Source organism: Callorhinus ursinus, unplaced genomic scaffold, assembly GCF_003265705.2.
Source record: "Callorhinus ursinus isolate GAN/ISIS: 27379988/994484 unplaced genomic scaffold, GSC_fseal_2.0 scaffold12, whole genome shotgun sequence".
Classification (NCBI taxonomy): domain Eukaryota; kingdom Metazoa; phylum Chordata; class Mammalia; order Carnivora; family Otariidae; genus Callorhinus; species Callorhinus ursinus.
This window is the reverse complement of record NW_027397074.1, coordinates 6,201,238-6,223,773: the sequence shown is the minus strand read 5'-3', so window position 1 is coordinate 6,223,773 and position 22,536 is coordinate 6,201,238. Positions and strand designations below refer to the sequence as shown.

General features: G+C 39.2%; 1 long non-coding RNA gene across 1 annotated transcript in view; it reads left to right on the top strand.

Annotated features, from left to right (window-relative positions):
* LOC141373841 (uncharacterized) overlaps positions 1-22,536 on the top strand; it is an 82,082-nt gene that overhangs the window by 9,129 nt on the left and 50,417 nt on the right. The window contains exon 2 of the long non-coding RNA XR_012380183.1: positions 13,484-13,572. This is a non-coding gene — a long non-coding RNA (uncharacterized lncRNA). The remainder of the gene's footprint in view (positions 1-13,483; positions 13,573-22,536) is intronic.

Sequence of the window (22,536 nt, the reverse complement as noted above, 5' to 3'; positions counted from 1 at the left end):
CTTAACCAACTGAGCCACCCAGGCGCCCCAGTCTTTTGGGTTTTCTATATAGAGTATCATGGTCATCTGCAAATAGTGAAAGTTTTACTTCTTCCTTACCAGTTTGGATGTCTTTTATTTCTTTTTGTTATCTGATTGCTGTGGTTAGGAATTCTAGTATTATGTTGAATAAAAGTGGTGAGAGTGGACATCTTTGTCTTGTTCCTGACCTTGGCGGAAAGGCTCTCAGTTTTTCACTATTGAAGGTGATGTTACCTGTGGGTTTTTCATACATGGCCTTTATTATATTGTGGTTATGTTCCCTCTAAACCTACTTTGTTGAGGATTTTTATCATGAATGGATGTTGTACTTTGCCCAGTGCTTTTTCTGCATCTATTGAAATGATCATATGGTTCTTACCCTTTTTCTTATTGATGTGATGTATCAAATTGATTTATTTGTGAATATTGAGTCATCTTTGCAACCTAGGAATAAATCCCACTTGATCGTGATAAATCCCACTTGAATGATTTTTCAAAAGAAGTTTACTTATTAATTAATTTATTTTATTTTTCTTAAATAGGCTCCACGCCCAAGGTGGAGTCCAATGTAGGGCTGAACCCATAACCCCGAGATTAAGGCCTGAGCTGAGATGAGGAGTTGGATGCTCAACCAACTAAGCCACCCAGGTGCCCCTATTTATTAAGTAATCTCTACACCCAACGTGGAGCTCGAACCCAGACCCAAAGATCAAGAATCGCATGCTCCTCTGATTGAGCCAGCCAAGCGCCCTATGAATGATTATTTTAAAGTATTCTTGGATTTGATTTGCTAGTATTTTGTTGAAGATTTTTGCATCTATGTTCATTAGAGATATTGGCCTATATTTCTCTTTTTTTTTTTTGTAGTGCCTTTATCTGGTTTTGGTATCAGGGTTATGCTGGTCTCATAGAATGAATTTGGAGGTTGTTCTTCTTTTCCTATTTTGTGGAATAGTTTGAGAAAAATAGGCATTAACTCTTTAAAGGCGGTTCTCTTATTCATTCTTGGAACCCCCATGGCTCCACAAGCCCTATACCCTGCTTCCTCATTCCTAGAGAAAATAGGAGTTACCAAGTTTGAACCCACTCACTCTCTCTGCTCTCCAAGTAAAATTTGGAAATCATAAATTTACCCTATACTTACTTCACTCCATTGTTAGGATTCTTACTCCTTTCCGAGGCTAACCTCTCCCCTGTCAACCCTCTGTGCCCTCTTTTACCTCTTCCTAGTTCTGCTATACAAATTTCTCCTCTCCTTTATCTGTGTTCAGCCTTTTACTCTCCACAGACTCCCCTTATTCTACAAAATGCGCAAGACTACCATGAGCTACTACACTGGCCCATCTATTGTGACCCATAACAGTCTGACTACTGGCACACTTCTCCTAGATGGATTTCCTACTTGCCAGATCTAATGATCTCTTCGTTTACATCCTGCTCGACTTGTCTGGAGCATCTGACCCTTTTCGACAAATACCCTTCCTTCCTTGAATTTCTCCCCTTAGTTTTAACTAATTTTTAATGTGAGGTTACACTGACATAGCATGAAATTGATCATTTTAAAGTGAACAATTCAGAGGCACCTGGGTGGCTCAATTGGTTAAATATCTGCCTTCAGCTCAGGTCATGGTCCCACATGGGGCTTCCAGCTCAGCGGGGAGTCTGCTTCTCCCTCTGACCCTCCCCCCTCTCATGCTCTCTCTCACTCTCTCAAATAAATAAATAAAATCTTAAAAAAAAATAAAGTGAACAAGTCAGTGGCAATTAAAGTGGCAATTCAGTTGTGTAACTACCACCCCTATTTAGTTCTAAGCTATTTTCCTGACCTAAAAGGAAACCCCGTATCCATTAAGCAATTACTTCCTATTCCTCCATTTTCCCGCCAACTCCTGACAGCCACCAATCTGTGTTCTGTCTATGGATTTGCTTATTCTGGATATTTCATATAAATGGAATCATATAATATGTGACCCCTTGTGCCTGGTTTCTTTCATTTAATGGAATTTTTTGTTTTTTGTTTTTTTTATCTCAAATTCTCATATTTTTGCCATATTTGCTTCAGATTTTATTTAGGTGACAAAACATTACAGATAAAATTGAGATGCCTTTGTAGTCCTTCCCTTTCCTCCCTCCCCAGAAATAACTGTTATCTCGGATTTAAAATTTTTATTGTTCTGATATCCGGTGTTACATTAAGTAGTGTCTTGCCTCTTTAAAAAATAAAAAAGAAAAAAAAACTATGGTTAAAAGAAAAATGTGACATAAAATTTACTATCTGGGGCACCTGGGTGGTTCAGTCAGTCGGGCATCTGACTTCGGCTCGGGTCCTGAGATGGAGCCCCAAGCTGGGCTCCATGCTCAGCGGGTAATCTGCTTCTCCTTCCCCTTCTCCCTCTGTTCCTGCATGTGTGTGTGTGCACACGCTCTCTCTCAAATAAATTACCTTTTTTTTTTAATTTACTTTCTTAACTATTTAAAAATGTACAGTTGAGGAGTGTGAGTATATCCACATTTTTGTGAAACAGATCTCCAGAACCTTTTCATCTTGCAAAACTGAAAAGCTATACCCATTAAATATCAACAGCCCTATTTCCCTTACTCATGGCCACAGGTAGTCACCATTCTACTTTCTGTATGTATGCATTTGATTACTTTAGATACCTCAAATAAATGGAATCATACAGTATTTGTCTTTTTTCTGACTAGCGTATTCCCCTTAGCATAATATCCTCAAGGTTCATCCATGTTGTAGCATGTGACAAGATTTTCTTTCCTTGATAAGGCTGAATAATTTTCCATTGAATATATATTCAATGGAATATATATGTTTAGCCATTCATTGACGGACATTGTTTCCATCTTTTGGCTTTGTGAAGAGTGCTGCTATGAACATAGATGTACATGTATTTGGAGCAGTATCACTAGGCCTATGGTAATTCTATGTTGAACTTTGTAAGGAACCACTGCACTGTTTTACACAGTGGTTGCACCATTTTACATTCTCACTAGCAATGTACAAGGGTCCTGATTTCTCCATATCCTTGCCAACACTTGTTATTTTCCTTAAAAAAAATTTTTTTAATCTTTATCCATCCTTATGGGTTTGAATTGCATTTTGGTTTTGAATTGCATTTTCCAAATGACTTTGATGTTGAGCATCTCTTTGTATGCTTGTTGGCCATTTGTGTATCTTTATTGGAGTTAATGTCTGTTCAGGTTCTGTCAGTTTTTTAGTTGGGTTCTTTGTCTTTTTATTGTTGAGTTGTAAGAGTTTTTTATATATTCTAGATACTAAATCCTTACCAGTTATATGATTTGCACATATTTTTTCCCATTCTGTCTCCTTTTGGGTTTTAAAACACTGCTTTCTGTTCTTTTCCTCCTATTACTCTTTCAAACATTAGCTTTATCCAGTAGGATAATTTTGATATCCAGTATATTGTTAGTCACTGTTTTAGGTACTGGCAGTAAAAATACAACTGACACCGTTTTATTTCTTTTGTTGTCATCTGTATTCCTCTTAATGCCTGAATATGATCATTTTCCAGAGTTAGGTTGCCTTCTCTATGGAGGCTTCTCATCTTCTTTTTGTTTCAGAAAAAGCCTATTTAACCGTCAGGGCCCAATCTGAACATTAGTCCTCTGGGAAGATTCTGTGATTTCACCAATCAGTCACTCTTTCTTTGCTCATATAGCACTTTATACATTTAGCACAATATTATAACCCTTACATTGCTTTATAATTGTTTATATATCTAGGATATGAACTCCTTAATGTGTATCATCCTCGTAGCTAGTAAATCTTTCCCAAGCCCCTAGTAAAAGTCTGGCCTAAGTAGTGAATGAATTATCTGGCCCTGGATTTTTAAAATTTATTATTGTGAAAAATTGTAAATTTATACAAAAGTAAAGAGAATAGTGAAATGAATCGCCATTCTTCATTAATCAGCTTTGACAATTATCAACATAGGGCTAGTCTTCTTTCATCTGAATCCCTTCAATTTTCTCTCCCCAGAGGATTATTTTGAAGTAAACCTCAGAAATCATTTCATTCATAAATACTTTCCTGACATTTTCATGGGGAAAATTTGGACATTAAATATAAAACTTTAGTGTACCTGCGGTCAGCCAAACTGAATCTTCAATTAATTGTTCTTCAGTTTTAAGAGAGAAAACAAATCATAAGAGATTATCTGCCATCTCAGAGCTTAAAATATTCAACTTAGCAGGTTCTAGTCTTTAAACAATTCCAGCATAATCTATTAAATTTCTACATGTAGAAAAGCTCAGACAATAAACTGATATTCATTACACTGAACTTAAGATATCAAGGAAATAGCCAAAATAAAATATTTTACTTAAGCAAGAAATATTCTTTTTGGGACTCCTGGGTGGCCCAGTGGTAAAGCGTCTACCTTCAGCTCAGGTCATGATCCTAGGGTCCTGGGATCGAGTCCCGAATCAGGCTCCTTGCTCAGTGGGAAACCTGCTTCTCCTTCTGCCTGCTGCTCCCCCTGCTTGTGTGCTCTCTCTCTCTCTCTGACAGATAAAGTCTTAAAAAAAGAAATATTCTTTTTTGAGGCAGAGTTTTTTAAAAAACATTTTTGTTGAATCTCATTTCACCAGAAAATAATGCTTCGATTTATTTATTTATTTATTTACTTGGCTCCATGCCCAGTGTGGAGCCCAACACGGGGCTTAGACTCACAACCCTGAGATCAAGACCTGAGCTGAGATCAACAGTCGAATGCCTAACTGACTGAGCCATCCAGGTGCCCTGCTTCATTATATTTAGATATAAAATGACATAGCTAGGTGTTTTTTAATCATCACATAATGAAGTAGTGTTATAGTATTGTTAAGAATATTGAAAATTACTACTCTTTACTTCTTTTAATCTAATGAACATTTTTTATGTTTCTACTTTGCTACTACCTTTGGCCAAACCACTGTCTTCTCTCACCTGCCTTTTATGATCTTTGCCTACCTCTGCCCCAAAGGTTAAAACAATCCTTTTCAGATATGTCAGGTTACATCCCTCCTCTGCTCAGAACTTCTAGTGGCTTCCCATCCCACTAAAAGACAGCAGGTAATATTCTCGGTGGGACTAGTATTGCTCACTAGGGTGTACTTTGGAAATCTGTGGCAAACATTTCTGGACATAGCATGATTGAGTAGCATTTAGTGTATGGGGGCCTGGGCTGCTGGCCCATCCCGCAGATTCTCTCACTTTAAAGAATTCTCTCTCATCCAGCATGACATTTTTAAAAATCAATTTTTGAGATACAATTTATAAATATATTTTTTGAGGGTTAGCGGTGTAAAATAAAATACACCATTTTAAGTGTACACTTTGATGTGTTTGGATAAATGTACACATCCAGGTAACCACCACAATAATCAAGATATAAACATTCCCATCACCACAAAAAATCCCCTCGTGTGTCTTCTGCATGATTTTTGGGTGTCCTTTGGACATTTCTGAAGGTGAAGAATCTGTTTATAATAATCTGAGCCTGGAACCTAACTCCATTTGTATATAAATACAAAATATTTTTTGCATGGTTTTAGTGTACACTTGCTTTTCCAGAAATGCAGCTATCATGTAAATTGAGGGAAGATGATACTCCATTCAGAATTTTACCAGAGGTTTGCCATTTTGGAAAATCATGTCAGAGACTACGTCAGCATCACCATTTGTGGCATTCGAGTTTCCAAGAATACATTCCTCAATCAGTCTGTACTTGTAGCTGTCACATTTATAGTGATTCCACATAAAGGTGACACATTTCATTATGTCACTTGTAGTGTTCATTGTCTGAGCATTTACATATTGTAATATAAATTATTTTAAATTAGTTTTCTCTTTCTCATTTATATTATAGGTTCTTTCATTTATTTCTCATTTATATTGTTTCTTTTGAAGTTGGGTGTATAGGTAGGTTGTATTATCTGTGAGATCAATTTCAGCATAGTAAAGGAAGAATACAAAATATTTGTTCTAAAAAGAGAGCATTGGGCCTGTCAGATTAGAGAAGCACTGCCCTGTGTGTTCTGGTCCTGCCCCTCCCCACCCTCCCCCTCCCCTAGATTACCTCTGATCAAATCTCTTCACTGTTCTCTGTGTTCCCTGGCTGTCGGCATACTGGCCACTGGCTTCCCTGCTGTTCCGTGAAAGCTCCAGGCATATAGCCACCTCTGGACCTCTGTCTGCATTTGCTGCTTATTTCCTCTGTTGGAATGCTCTTCTGCGGGTATCCACATGACTCATTCCCTCTCTTACCTTTAGGTCTTTGCTTTAAATGCCACCTTTTCAGTGAGGCTTTCCCTGACCCTTCTATTTAAAATTGTACCTCTACCCTCCAGCACGCCTCATGTTTTTTCCCTGCCTTATTTCTCTTGTAGAACGTATAGGTCTCTGGGCGGACCTTATATTTTACTTATTTACTTGTTTATTTTTTTGTCTGCCTCCCTCACCACCACACTAAAATGTAAATTTCATTAGGACAGCTGCAAAATGTGGGTTGGTGCCGGTGAAAAAAAATTTATTCAGTTCCCCAGCAAAGTGGCATTTGTTTTGATATGTTACATAGTCAGCCCTGGGATCCCTTCTTATCTTGCAGCCTGGTATATTGTACTGGCTTCCCCATCCCTTAGTCCTGTTTTGTAAAGGCAGCAGCATTCCTGGAGTTTAGAGTGATACCCAGCACATAGTAGGTACTCAATAAATTTTTCCTGAATAAATGTCTTTAGAACTCCAAAAGAAGTGTTTTTATGTGATTTTATCTGAAAGTTTGAAGTTTTAAATATTTTTACTTTTATATTAATACGCTTTTCTAAAGAGAAATACAAAGTATATTACCTAGAGAAGTGCCATTTACACTCCTTTATGCTGTAAAAGTTGGTTGATGCATAATTGGTTCTTTAAAGGTCCTATTGTATTCTTTTCCTCATTAAGAGGATTGACAGCTATAACCTAGTGTTATTTATAAGCTATACCCATAGGCACATTCAAGTGTGTCCTACATATGGTATAATTAACCTGAGTCATAAATTGCTTATCAATCATTTGCCCCTAGGTGTCAGAAGCAATATATGGTGTCTTAAAAATAAAACTGGGGAAACATTGTTAATACAAACATACCTCAATGATTTGAGCCCCTGTTATTTCAGAAATTCAGTTAGTTTGATTGAACTGAGCTGAAATTTTTAACCCTTGCCTAACTCCTGAACAAAAGCAAATCAGTGGTGTAAAGAGGACTATAGGAAAATCATCAACTATTTAAGAGAACACCCTACTTGGAAGTAATCATTTGAAGTAATCATTCGTTTATTCTTTCAGCCAGTATTTATTAAGCAGCTGCACATTACAGTTACTGCACCAAGCATGAGTCTGGAAATACAGGACCAATTAGGTAGAGTCCCAGCCTTAAAGGAACTGACATTATAATAGATGGGGATACAAGCAAGTAAACAAAGAGGAACAATAAAATGTCACAATTGCCAAGATAGTCTTAAGGAGGACAGAAAGCGGTAGAGTTGGGAGTGTAATGGTCACATCTAACTGCAGGACTGGGAATGAGGCAGAACAGTCTTCAAAAAGAAAACAACAGTTGAACTGACTCTGTGGAGTTAAGAATGTGGTTGTGTGGGCTCAGTGGATGAGACGAAGATATTCTGGGCATAAAAAGCAGCATGACCTGGAGGTTTGCAGCAGTCTCCCTGGTTAGCAGAATTGTTTGGCAGGTTTAGATGGATTAGAGTGAGATCAGTGTGGAGTGGTGGGTGGGGGTCAGGGCATGGATGGTCTGGTACCATGGACTAAAGGAATTTGAAATTTATCTTGTAGGCAGTGGAGAGCCAGTAAAGTCGTTTTGGCAGGATAATAACATCAGCTTACCTCAGCATCAATCCCACCAGTTGATGGAAAACTTAAGAGCAATCCTTTAAGCCCCTTAAGCCTCTCCTCCCCCAATCATGCCAGGTTCTGGTATCTTCCAACTTGCCAAGTTGTCAGGTATTGGCACCTTGTCCCTCTCCCTCTGCCCCTCCCCCTGCGGTGGATTAGACAGGTGGAGCTGGGGAGGTTAAACTGTTAACGATAGTCCGGATGAGCAATGATTGAGATCCTCAAGTAGGAATGTAGCAATCAAGATGAAGGGGAGGGAGGGAGACAGATTGGAGAAATGCTAGAAATCTATAGGACTTGCTGATTGATTGTAGTGGAGGTATGGCGAGAGGAAGGATTTTGGACAAGAGTTAGAATCTCAGATGCCTGGAGAGCCAGACAGATGACACAGATGAATAAAAGGAGCTTCAGCATCCACTGTGGCCGTTACAGTTACTGCATGACCTAAGAGCTTATCTGAGTCTAACTGGGACATCTGTTACTCAGTGATTGTTCCATGCAGATAGGACCTGATGTTGCCTCATCTTCTGATTTTTGAAAAGAAGCTAAATCTGTGTTTCTATGGGAAATGTCTCAAATCTTAAATGTTGGCACAAAGTTTTCTAAAGTTCTATCTGAATCAGATAAAAACGACTTCAACAAAGAAGCAGAGAGTTTGCAGCCTCTTTTCTAGGATGACTCGTGTTTTCTAGTTTGAATGAGTAGAAAAGTATGGCGCCATTCAATAAGATAGGAAAGGGAGGAGAAGAAGCAGGTTGGGAGGTGATGTGGGGAAGGCTAATGATTACATTTTGAACATGTTGAGTTTCAGGTGCCTCAATTGAATGCAGGTCTGAAACACAAAGAAAAAGCCTGAACTGGAAAATAAACACCTGGGAATTGTCAATAAATAGATGGTAGAGATGACACTATGGAAATAAATTGTTCTGCTTATGGAAAACAATGTATAAGAGATGAAAAGAAAGCCGAGAACAGAATCTTAGAGAACACTATCATTTAAGAGTCAGGCAGAGAAAGAGCAGCTTGAAAAAAACAAGAAATTGTCACAAAAGTAGGAGAACTAGAGATCAGTTATGTCCTTCAAGTCCAGAGAGATGAATATATTTTAAAAGTGTCAGATTTCTTGAAGAAGTCAGGAAAGATAGAATAAAAGAAGAGAAAGTGTGGAGGGGTGTGTGCGTGTGTGAGGAAAAGATTATAGTTGATGGGTGAGGCTTCAGTTTTAACCACTTGCTGAGGATGATAGGCGTAACAGGCAGAGTTGCACTGACTGTTTTTGAGAACACAGAGCCAACTGAGATTCCACTGGTCCTGTTGTGTTTTTAGCAAACTTTAGCCTTTGCTCTTCTCCCCAGTAGAATGCTGAGAAGTTATTCTGATGCTTTTAAAGAAAACTGCTGTAAGCAGTTGGCAGGAAGAATTAGCCAGCTTCCTATAAGGTGAACTCCTGATAGAATCATAGATTTCTGAAATAGCAATAAGGCCTGGGATTTGCAGAAGCCATTGGGTCTCAACCCTAGTTACATATTAGAATCATCTGAGGGGCTTTTAAAACTACTGTTGCCCCAGCTCTGCTCCAGATCAATTAAATCAGTAGCTCTGTGGGTGGGTATTTTCTTACAAACTTCCCAGTTGAGGGGCACCTGGGTGGCTCAGTCAGTTAAGCATCTGACTTGGGCTCAGGTCATGATCTTGGGGTCCTGGGGTCTAGCCTCGCATCAGGTTCTGCACTCAGTGGGGAGTCTGCTTGTTCCTCTCCCTCTGCCCCTCCCCCTGCTCATGCTCTCTCTCTCTCTCTCTCTCTCTCAAATAAATAAATAAAATCTTAAAAAAAAATTCCCAGTTGATTTCCAAGTTGAGAATTAGTGGAACTTGAATCACCTTGAACGGTTTGGGAAAAATGATACAAAAGTAGAGTTATTTCCATATGTACAATAATATGGCAGTTGCTATCATTATTCATAAACTGTATAAGAAAAATACATTTCTTTACCTTCTGTGATACCTTAAATTCTGTTTTGTGCCTCTAATCCCACCAGTTGATGGAAAACTTAAGAGCAGTACTTTAAGCCTCTCCTCCCCCAATTATGCTAGGTTCTGGTATCTTCCAACTTGCCAAGTTGTCAGGTATTGGCACCTTGTCGAGGTGATCAGGCAAAGCAGCTTGCCGCTGAAACAGTTACCACCCCAGTTGTCCATGTGGTAGCCTGCTTCTAATGATTCTTACCTCCTGACTTCCATCCCCTTGTGTCACCCCTTCCCCCATCGTATGAGGATTGGTCTGTGTGACAGATAGAATTCAGGGGAAATAGGGGCGCCTGGGTGGCTCAGTCGTTAAGCGTCTGACTTTGGCTCGGGTCATGATCCCGGGGTCCTGGGATCGAGCTCCGCATTGGGCTCCCTGCTCAGCGGGAAGCCTGCTTCTCCCTCTCCCACTCCCCCTGCTTGTGTTCCCTCTCTCACTGTGTCTCTCTCTGTCAAATAAATAAATAAAAATCTTTAAAAAAAAAAAGAATTCAGGGGAAATAATAGCCTGTGACTTTGGAGATTAGGTCAAAAGAGAGACATCGCCACTTCTGACTTGCTGTCTTGGATGTCTCATTCGGGGTGAAGCTAGCCACCATGCCCCAAGGATACTCAAGCAGCCCTGTGAGAGGTGTACGTCGTGAAGAACAGGCCGCCTACCAATGGCCAGCACCAACTTGCCAGCCCTGTAATGGAGCCATTTTAGAAGTGGATTCTCTAGCCCTAATCAAGTCTTCAGAGGACTATAGGCATGGCTGATATTTTGACTACAACCTCATGAGAGACCTCTAGCCAGAAGCACCCAGCTAAGCCACTGCTATGTGAGATAAATGTTTGTTGTTAACCCACTCAGTTTTGGAGAGGTAATTTTCTGTACAGCAATACATACCTAATGCATCATGGCTCATTCAGATATAAACATTTTCTTTTGCTTACCCGGCACCCCAGGAGCACAGGAATTCTGCTGTCTCACAAGGCACTTGGAGTATGGAAATTATTGTGGGATTGTCTATGACCCTGTTGACCCCAACACACCATGTAATTATTCTTTCACTGGGATTGTACCTTCCTAGTTTCTGTGCTCAGGAAGCAAGGCCTAAAAGTTCCCCCTTTTCCTAAAGACCTATTTGCAGAACCCCCCATCCTTCACACACAGCCTGGGGATATTTTGTTTTTGTCTTGGAGAAATCCTTACCCACCTTTATGGCCATATTTTGTTCTTCAGTCTTCTCATCATTTCCAGGACTTTTAGAAATAAAAGTCAAAAAACTTGCTGGCCCAGCTGTTTTCAACCATGTTCTGATCTCTTCCCTGAGAGAGTGAACACGTAGCTATCTCTTTGAATTTTGAGTGGTAGAGAAGGGAAAAGGAAAATGGATAGAAGAAAAAATTATGGGTAAATATCTCAAAATATATACTACTACAATTATCAGTATGTGTTGAGTGCTTATATGCACCAGACACTATACTGAATGCTTTTGGGTATTTTATCTCACTGAATCTTTACAGTAAACTACGAAGTAAATACTATTAATCATGCTCATTTTACAAACAGGAGTTTCGGGTTTAGGGTTCAGACTTTTGATCATTACCATGTAGTTTTCTGGTGAGCATGAGAGAGGGTGGATCTAAAGATGCTCATCTTTGGCTTCATTTGTTCACATAAACGTGTATGCCAGTCGTAGCTAGTATTTACCTGTTCATTAAAACATTTCTGACAGGCAGTTCTACTCTGTGCACTTGAAAATTTTAAAACTGCAGTTCTAAAATACTAACTCAGACAATTTCCTATAGTTAAGCAGCCACATAGTTAGAATAATTGAAAAGCAGAATGGATGCTTGTAGACAAGATAACAAAGAGGTTTGTTTTACCACACTAACAAGGTAGAAGTACTAAAACTGCCACCTCACAGGTGGAATCTTGTCCACAGATATGCTTTGTTTGGTGTAGGCTTTTTGTGGGGTGTTTGTTTGTTTGTTGTTGTTAATTTAAATACCTTTAAGCAGACATACATCCTCCAGTTTCCTGTCTCCTCAGGCCCACCTCTTCATGTCATATTTGACCCGACTAATCACATAGTTGGGTTTCCTATCTACCCCTGCAGACATTTGAGTTTATTTCTTTTGCTACAACAATGGGGAGTTACTGGACAATATTTTACAGCAGAGATAACATGAATGCGTTTGCTCTTCTAGAGAAGACCATTTTGGCTTACTGTGGAGGATGAATGGTGAGGCCTCACATGGGGAGGGAGGGTCTGCAGTACAAGATTAAGAGGCTTACTCAAGGAGAGGAAAGAGTCACGATTCCCAGGTTCCTACTGGATGAAGCATGGTGCCACTTACCCGAAATGGAGAAATCAGGTTTTACTCTCTACATTATATAAAGTCATAATACTTAGGAAGTATTCTGGAACATTTGCAAAGAGTCCACAAAATGGATATCAGGGATACCTGGATGAAATTTACCAGGAGACTTTTCAAAAGTATCTTAAATGTCCCTATAAATACGGTGACATATTTATGTCACAAATCAGGATATGTGTCAGACATGTTGGAATGTACCAATGGTAACAATGAGACTCAATGTCTAAAACGGGAACTGTTCTGAAAAATCTGGGGCATGTGGTCACTGAACATAAGAATGGCTTTGTTGGGGCACCTGGGTGGCTCAGTCAGTTGAGCAGTCTGCCTTCGGCTCAGGTCATGATCCCAGAGTCCTGGGATCGAGCCCCACATCGGGCTCTCTGCTCAGCAGAGAGCCTGCTTCTCCCTCTCGCTCTGCCTGCCATTCTGCCTACTTGTGCTCTCTCTCTCTGTCAAATAAATAAATAAAATCTTTAAAAAAGGAATGACTTTGTTGTCTCACTTGGGCTTCCTCTAATCAAAGTTCTCTCTGAAAATATCGACTACCATTAGAATGTACATGTTTAAATGAACATGTCTCAGGTACAGCTAGTCAGTCTGCAGTACAGTTGTGCCCATCCCCCCATCTGTGGTTTCAGTCCCCCATGGTAAACTGCAGTCCAGAAGCAGATGATCCTATTGTCAGAAAGCCAGTAGCAGCCTAACACCACTTCACAATGCCTACATCATTCACCTCGCTTCATCTCATCATGGAGGCATTTTATCATTTCATCATCACGAGAAAAAGGGCAAATACAGGACGAGAAGATATTTTGAGAGAAAGAAACCACATTCACATAAATTTTATTACAGTATATTGTTACAATTGTTCTATTTTATTATTGTTATTGCCACTCTCATTCTGTGCCTAATTTACAGATTAAACTTTATCATAGGTATGTATGTGTAGGAAAAACAGTATATATGGGGTCACTACTACCCACAGGCATTCATTAGGGGTCTTAGGCCCTGCGGATAAGGAAGGGCTGTATTTCTTTATTCTCGTCTCAAATAATAATTTAAATAATAATTTCAAACTTCTTTCTACCATATTTTACCCCAGAGCTGTAAGTGGGTAGCCCCGTCAGCTGACTTGACTTTCTTTCCTCTCTTTTTCTCTAGTTCACATTGGCTGGAGACATTAATGAGAAATATGTCTAAAAGATAGGAAGCGGGAGAGACCTGGGTAAATCTTCAACCTGGATACTCAGGTACTTAGTAATCTTAAATCCATGGAAATCTCTTCTGTAATCTATAAAGTATCTAGCACTCAAAACACAAGGTAGATATAAGAAGGAAAACTACATTGTAGCAATGTGTCCCTGTGCATATTAGTATAATTTCATAACTACTGTTGAACCTCATTTTACATTAGAAATAATTATGTCACAGACTTTCTCAAAACTTTAGAAATGCAATTAACCTACCAAAAATACTGAGTGAGATACTATACAGAATGTAAGGATGTATAAGACATAATTTCTTCTAGGAGTTTAATAGTTAATAGAGGAAATAAGACACAGTTATGAAAAAACAAACAGTTCTAATGATAAGTACACACTTTACAAATAGCATGACAAATAGTACAAATGATAAGGAAGTAATAATATATTTTTTAATCACAGGGGCCCAAGGAGTATTTGTCAATAACATGGACTTAGGCTGTCTACAGTGAATACATGCTAATACTCAGGAATGCTTTACTAGTCGGTATAATAATGTGTTCATGATATTCAAGTAAAGACAATGTAAGATAGTCTCATTTTTTTAAATAAATACTGTATTACCAAATTTTAGATCAAAAAGTAATCAGTTCATAAGAAAGATATTGCTCACATTAAAGTCTTTTCTAAATTATGGATAATAGAGTTTAAAGATATCAAACAAATTATTGTTTTTAGCATTACAGCTTTTATAATAACTTGTATTTTTTCTTATTCCAGAAGTAATGCATGTTCATGCAGAAAATTTATGTAAAAAGCAAAAAGTAGTAATGAGTCTTAACATTATAAATATTTTGACTACTAATGGTAGACTAGGTTATTTGAACTAATTAATCTTCCTTATAAAAATCACTAAAAATGCTAGAAAAAATATAAAGAAAGAGTTTAAAAGCATTGAAGATATGGGAAAACTAAAACTCAGAGAGGTTAGTTAGCACAGAATCCATGTGCTAAAAACACTTGTTGATCCCTAGCAAATTTCGACTTTAATTTTGATAGCCATATGGGGCCAAAGGCACAGAAATCAAAGTGCTTGGCCCACACATCAAGGAGTCAGTAGGTAATACGGACTCACACAGTTAGTTGAAACTCAGGAAGAATACGCCTTTGTGGTAAAGGTAAACTAGAAGTAAACGAGTGCTTCCGTATGCCAGCTTGGGAGACTTCTGTCCTAGGATTTTAACTTACGACAGTACAGATTTATAATGTTCTTCCATTTGTACAAAGGTAATTAGTTCTGGCACTTAAATCACAGCTCTGACATGTCAATTTATACAACTTAAGGTTGAAAACAACCTTAAACACTGAAAAGAGAACTGATCATTAGATCCCTGAATCTGTTAGGAATAACTTCAGCTGTGAGTAAAAGATCCCAATAACAGTAGCTTAAACAAGATAGTCTTTTGCTTCTTTCTCCCATAAAAGTCTAGAGGTAAGGTGGTCCAGGGCTGTTGTAGCTCCATTCCCAAGATCAGTTCATGTCCCAACTGGACTCCAGCCATCACCAGCCACATTCCAGTCTGTCTGGAGAAGGAAAAGAGGAATCAAGGGCAAAGGATACACACCAGCTGTTTTTTTAAAGAAGGTTTCAGTGCCATACTTTGCTTACCTAGAAGAAAGAGAGAAGCAGCCCCTGACATCCAGGAGCTGCTCTAGCACTCATAGCTAGGCCTTGGTATTCTGTTTAAGCACATGCAATTTCAAAGGAACACCAACATCAGACAAGGCCATAAAAACAAACTACTCCATAATTATGCCTGAACACAGACAAAAATAATGAACATTGTCCAAACCACAGTGACCAGACATCTCCCTATTCTGCCTAATATGAACGACTGCTGTTTTGTTACCAATTACAGCTTTGGTTGTGTTTCATTTCTCCTGATAACATTTTAAAATAACTAATTATAGAATTGCCCCCTGCTTCCTGACAACATGCAATCCACAGTAAAGCCCTGCTTCTTCAACCCATCCTAAAATGGCCTAATACAGGCCAAATTCTGTACTAGAGTCTAACACACTCTTACTGAGACACCCATGGTTCCCTATGGTGTGCATTCTCCCTCCTTGCAATGAACAATAAACCCAACTTGTTCAACTACTGGCTTATTCCTGTGGTCTTTGGGTGAAGGTCATGGACACCGGTTAATGGCAATAAATTAGTTGTAGGACCACATTCAGTTGTGGGGTTGCTGAGAAGTGTCGTCCTTTCTTTGGGCCACCATGTGCTCAGTGAAAATTGGAGTTTCTGTTGCCATACGAAAGAGAATAGATAGAGGGACCAACAAACTGTCTTTTCCACGGTCTCTAAACTTAAAAAGCCTAAAGGCTTTTCTGATGTCACTGTCCAAAATAAATGTGTGCTAAGAAGCAAGAAGATGCCTTCAGAAAACAGGCCATGTAATTGGCATTAGTCAAAGAAACAAAGTTGTAGGCTCAGTCTCTTTCAAAAAAGGGAGAGATGTCTCAGGTGAGAAAAGCAGACTCCGCAAAGGAGAGTAGGCCAGGTACAAAATAGAAATCAGTTGGACCAAAACCAAATTCAAAGAGTACACTGTAGAATAAGATGTCCTTTGTAAGCTCCATTCTAACAGGAGAAAAACAAAGTAATAAAAAATTACGATTGTTGATGATAAATGTTGGCTACTGCTAACTCCAAGGTACTATGTAAGCAAAAACAGGAGGAGATGGGTTCTGTCTGGGAAACAGGAGAAAGCTGAGTGCCAGCCTTACAGAGGAGGTAATATTTTAGCTGCACTTTGAAGAGCGGGGAGGAGTCTGGTAACAATACAAGTTGTAGGGAAACAATAATGAATGGATTTTTCTGCATTGGATATAATACAGGTCATCATTTGTTGGGGGAAAAACATGCTGCCAATGTGATAAGGTTTTGAAATTAGAGTGAGGAAGACAGTTGGTTATTAGTGTTGTCTAGATTTTCTTGTTGAGGGGGCGCCTTGCTGGCTCGGAGTAGAGCACATGACTCTTGATCTCGGGGTCATGAGTTCAAGCCCCACATTGAGCATAGAGCTTACTTTAAAAAAAGTGAAAAATAAATAAAATAAAAATGAGCAGCTTAAAAAAGAAAGATTTTCCTTTTGAGAAGTTGCTTATGATGTCCTTTGGCCAGCTCTTTGTGTTTCTATTTGCTACAGGTTAGTGTATTTGATTTTTTTTTAAAGCAGCAAAACAAATATTCCTGGTTCATTGCTTAAACAAAAAATCATTGTAATAAAGTTAGCTTCATAGATGTTTCTTCAAAGATGCTTGTTAAAGTCCCTTCAAAGAAGGGATCCTGGGGTCTGGCGCCTGGGTGGCTCAGATGGTTAAGCATCTGCCTTCGGCTCAGGTCATGATCCCAGAGTCCTGGGATCGAGTCCCGCATCAGGCTCACTGCTCCTTGGGAGCCTGCTTCTCCTTCTGCCTCTCTCTCTCTCTCTCTCTCTCTCTCTTATGAATAAATAAGTAAAAATCGTAAAAAAAAAAAAAAAAAAAGGGATCCTGGGGCATCTGGGTGGCTCAGTCGGTTAAGCATCCAACTCTTGTTTTCGGCTCAGATCATGGTCTCAGGGTCCTGGGATCCAGCCCCACATAGAGCTCCCTGCTCAGAGGGGAAACTGCTTCCCCTCTCTTCCCTGTGTCTCTCACGTATTCTCTGTCTCTATCTCTCTCTCTCTCTCTCTCTCTCTAAAATGAATAAATATTTAGTTTTATTTTTTTTATTTTATTTATTTATTCGACAGCCAGCACAAGCAAGGAGAGCGGCAGAGGGAGAGGGAGAAGCAGGCTCCTGCTGAGCAGGGAGCCCTATGTGGGGCTTGATCCCAGGACTCTGGGATCATGACCCGAGCCGAAGGCAGACACTTAACTGACTGAGCCACCCAGGCACCCCTAAATAAATAAATTTAAGAAAGAAAAGAAAGAAAAACAAAAAGGAAGAAAGGATCCCATGGCCTAATGAAGGTATTCCTCACCTTCTGATTTCTTGCAGACCAAAATAAGGCAGAGGCAATGACGAAGTAAGAAGAAAACGTTGCCTCTTCCACAGTGTCGGTCTACCACTAAATACAATGTTAGATGATTCATTTCTGTTGCTTTATGAATAATAATAGTAGCTGACATTTTTTGATCCTTTATAGACTATTGCATCTAGGCCTCCAAACAACTCTATGAATTAGTTATCTTTTATTTTAATTTTACAGATGCTCAAAGTTATACAGCATGTAATTGGCAGAGTTGACATTTGAGCACAGACATTTACATTTTAGAATCTGAACTCTTTTTTTTTTAAGATTTTATTTATTTATTTGACAGGGAGAGACACAGTGAGAGAGGAAACACAAGCAGGGGGAGTGGGAGAGGGAGAAGCAGGCTTCCCGCTGAGCAGGGACCCCGATGCGGGGCTCGATCCCAGGACCCTGGGATCATGACCTGAGCCAAAGGCAGATGCTTAACGACCGAGCCACCCAGGCGCCCCTAGAATCTGAACTCTTAACCAAAAGTCCATGATGCTTCTAATTATAGCATATAATAAATAAAACACTGGCATATTATTTGAAAGTAAGCAAAAGGTTGGGTAAATATGGTATTTGAGGACAATCAAAAGAAAGAAATCAGCTGTTTTGAGCAACTACCATATGCCAGGCCCTATAATGTGTGCTTTACTTTTATTATCTCATTTAATCCTCACACACCTACTATGAAGTACATAATATTTTTTTTATTTTCCATTTTATAGATCGGGAAACTGAGGTTCAAAGAGCTTAGATAAACTATACAAAATAACTTCAGGTCTATTTGAAAGTAAAGTTCATGCTCTTAATTACCTGAAAGTATTAGCTATGTATTCATGGTTATGTTAAAATTCTATGGAAGATGTTTGCTCTTTTTGGTAAGAATGTTCTAAGTTAAGTCACTTTTAGTTTTCTATATTTTTTATTTTATTCAAAACATATTTTCAATTGCTGACTAGATTCATTATATTGCCCACACATGTCATTTAGAGAATTGGAAAAGAATGTTAGTATTGGAATAAAATGTAATAAAAACAATTGTCATATTTGCTTTAAAATTATCACATACTATAAGATATTATCAATCTAAATATAAATGATTTTTAATTATAAGCTTTTTTTTTCAGAGATTTTTATTTAGTTGACAGAGAGAGAGAACAAGTCAGGGGGAGGGGCAGGGGGAGAGGGAGAAGCAGACTCCCACTGAGCAGGGAGCCTGACATAGGGCTCGATCCCAGGACCCTAGGATAACGACCGAGCCGAAGGCAGACCCTCACCCGACTGATCCACCCAGGCGCCCCTAATTATAAGCTTTTTGTATGATTCACTATATTGTTTCAGTTAATGAAGTTGTAAAATTTGTAGAATTTTAAAAATTCAGAATATATTATCTAAATTGTATTCAAAAGTCAATTGATAACCATGACCCAGTAATTAGTGTTTTTCTCATCTGAGTTTTGAAGGTCACAGAATGTCAGGGGTGCCTGGGTGGCTGAGTCAGTTAAGCATCTGACTCTTGATTTTGGCTCAGGTCATAATCTCAGAGTCGTGAGATCAAGCCCCATGTTGGGCTCTACACTGGGCATGGAGCCTACTTAAGATTCTCTCTCTCCCTCTTCCTCAGCCCCTCCCCCCCAAAAAATGAATGTCACAAAATGTCAGAATTATAGAATCTAAAAGTTGGACCAGACTTTTTAAACTATGTAGTCCAATTTCTCATTTTCCAGAAGACACTAAGGTGTCAAGAGGTTAAAATGCGGGCGCCTGGGTGGCTCAGATGGTTAAGCATCTGCCTTCGGCTCAGGTCATGATCCAGGGGTCCTGGAATCAAGTCCCGCATCGGGCTCCCTGCTCTTGGGAGCCTGCTTCTCCCTCTGCTTCTCTCTCTCTCTCTCTCTCTCTCTCTCTCCCCCTCTCTCTCTCCCTCTGTCTCTCATGAGTAAATAAATAAAAAATCTTTAAAAAAAAAAAGGTTAAAATGCTTTGCCCAATGTGACAAAACAAGTTATGGCAGGAAATGGCTGGAGGCCTTGCTATTACTCCCTGCCCTTACTCCCGGTCACCTTAAATGAACCATCTAAATAGAAATGTGTTTGCTATGTTACAAAATTTGAAGACCCTAAAGTCTATTGGAGTTCTCCCAAATCACCTTGAATTTACTTAAAAACTGTGTTTGCTGTACACTCATGAATCGAATTGCTACCCTTGTACCTCTTTGTTCTGTATAAATTTTGTAGTCATCACTATGTTAAAGCCATGGTTCCTCTGGCTTCAAGTACAGTTCCTTTCCAGGGCACCTGGGTGGCTCAGACGGTTAAACGTCTGCCTCTGGCTCAGGTCATGATCCCAAGGTCCTGGGGTTGAGTCCTGCATCGGGCTCCCTGCTCAGGGAGGAGCCTGCTTCTCCCTCTGCCTGTCGCTCCCCCCTTCTTGTGCTCTCTCTCTCTCTCCCTGTCAAATAAATAAATAAAATCTTAAAAAAGAAAAAAAGTACAATTCCTTTCCTTATGGTGTTATTACTGAATCCACTCACAGCATACTTATAGTAATACTTATATTGTGCTTACTCTGGCCAGGGGCTCTGTTAAGTGCTTTATGTATATTGACTTATTTGATCTTTCCATGGACCCTATGATATCCCCATTTTGTAGATGACAGGACAGGCACAGAGAAACAGAAGTCAAGATCCTGTAAGTTTTAAGTGACAAGTGATTCAAATGCAGGCAGTCTGCATCCACACACTGTGCTCCAAACCACTGTACAAGTACCTCGTACAACATAACATTCATAGGTCGCTCCAGAAGAATTTTAAACATCTATCCTCAGAATTTTTTGCATACATATTTCCTTTGATTCGTAATTAACGCTTTTGTTTTAAGCAAAGAGTTCTTCTTTATTAGTGCTTTTAACCCCCTCGGATTATGCCAGTGTTATACTTTGTCTACATAAATTTTCAATTAACAAAATAGCTAAAGTAAAATATATTCATTTTAAAATAACTTAACGTGGGGCGCCTGGGTGGCTCAGTCATTAAGCATCTGCCTTCGGCTCAGGTCATGATCCCAGGGTCCTGGGATCAAGCCCCACATCGGGCTCCCTGCTCAGTGGGAAGCCTGCTTCTCTCCAGCTCCCCCTACTTGTGTTCCCTCTCTCGCTGTGTCTCTCTGTCAAATAAATAAATAAAATAACTTAAGGTGAAATACATAAAGAGTGGAAATCTCTTAGCCTCCCCTCCAGTACTGTTCTAATTCGATATTCCAGATACTTTTCAATCTATTTTCAAAGACACATTCATCAGTGTTATACATATATATGCATTTATATGTACACGATATATCTATATGTGTAGATATGTGTATGCTTACATGTGCACACATCTGTGTATATAAATATGCTAAACTACAGTTTAAAATTTTCAACATATGTAATTCTACATCTTTTAAAAAGAATTTTAAATTTAGTCAGTGAATACCTGCATGCCATTTGAAATCAAACAGTGGGGGGTTTTAAAATAGTTACCTCTAAAATCACTCAGCATGCCTATAATGCTGTTTCTTAAGTTTTCAGTTTAAGGCTTCGTATTAGTTATCTATTGCCGTGTGACAAATTACCCAAAAACTTAATGGCTTAAGACAATATACCTTTATTATCTCACAGTTTCTGTGGGTTAGTACTTGGAGCGTGGCATAACTGGGCAATTCTTGCTCAACGTCTCACGGGGTTGCAGATAAGCTCTCAGCCTGGTGTGCAGGCGTGACAGGCGGCAAGGGGACGGGGGGATGGCCTCAAGATGGCTCGTGGGCCGAGACACCGAGACACTGGTTCCCTCTCCTCCATCTTCTTTAGAAATTTGTTAAAATGTCTTGCTGCCACTTCTGATTCTCTGTTGTCTTTGTCACTATGGGTTTATGTGCTGTTTTATTCCTTTGCTCTCATTTAAATGAAATTTAGTGTATCAATACATCATCTTTAACTGGTAGACCACCTCATACCACTTAAAGACTGCACAGTATTTCACAATATGGATGTTCCATAACTTGTTTAATCATACTTTTATGGAAAAACATTTGGATCTTTTCTTCTTTCATTTAGATCATCCTTGTTTATAGATATTTGAATACATATAAAAGTGTTTCTATAGGATAAATATCTATAATTTGTTATCGTAAAGGATTTGTATATATATATTTTTAAAAGTACCACTAAGGGGTGTCTGGCTGGCACAGTCGGTAGCGCGTGCAACTCTTGACCTCAGAGTCATGAGTTTGAGCCCCATATTGGGTATGGAGCCTACTCAAAAAAATTTGGGGGGTGGGGGTGCCTGGGTGGCTCAGTCAGTCAAGTGTCTGCTTTCAGTTCTGGTCATGATCCTGGAGTTCTGGGATCTAGCACCCCAGGCTCCCTGCTCAGCGGGGAGTCTGCTTCTCCCTCTCTGCCCCTCCGCCCCTCATGTGTTCTCTCTCTCTCTCTCTCTCATTCTCTCTCTCTCAAATAAATAAATAAAATCTTTAAAAAACTGTTTTTTAATTAAAGTTACCACTAAATTGCCTTTCACAAAGCTATACCAATTTATCCTGAAATTTAATTTTGTCATATTTCATACATAAACATTCAAATATCCCAGGACTAAGCAAGAATTCCTCCATGTTATATCCTGTTCATGAAAGTGGGAGGAAAAGAATATATAAGGTGTTTCCACAGCATAATGACAATTCCATCTTTAGCCTATAAACAGGAAGTAGAACCAGGATAAAAACATGACTTCCTCCATTTTCAATGAGAAAAGCATAACAAACACCCTCTGCTCCTGGCATTCCTCCCTACAAAGAATCAAGCAGCTAAATAAACAGGCTGCCACCTATAGATAGCCACATTCACAAGTAAAATTAAGGTTGACATTTTAACCAGATGAAAGCCAGCCCCAAACGAAAATGGAATC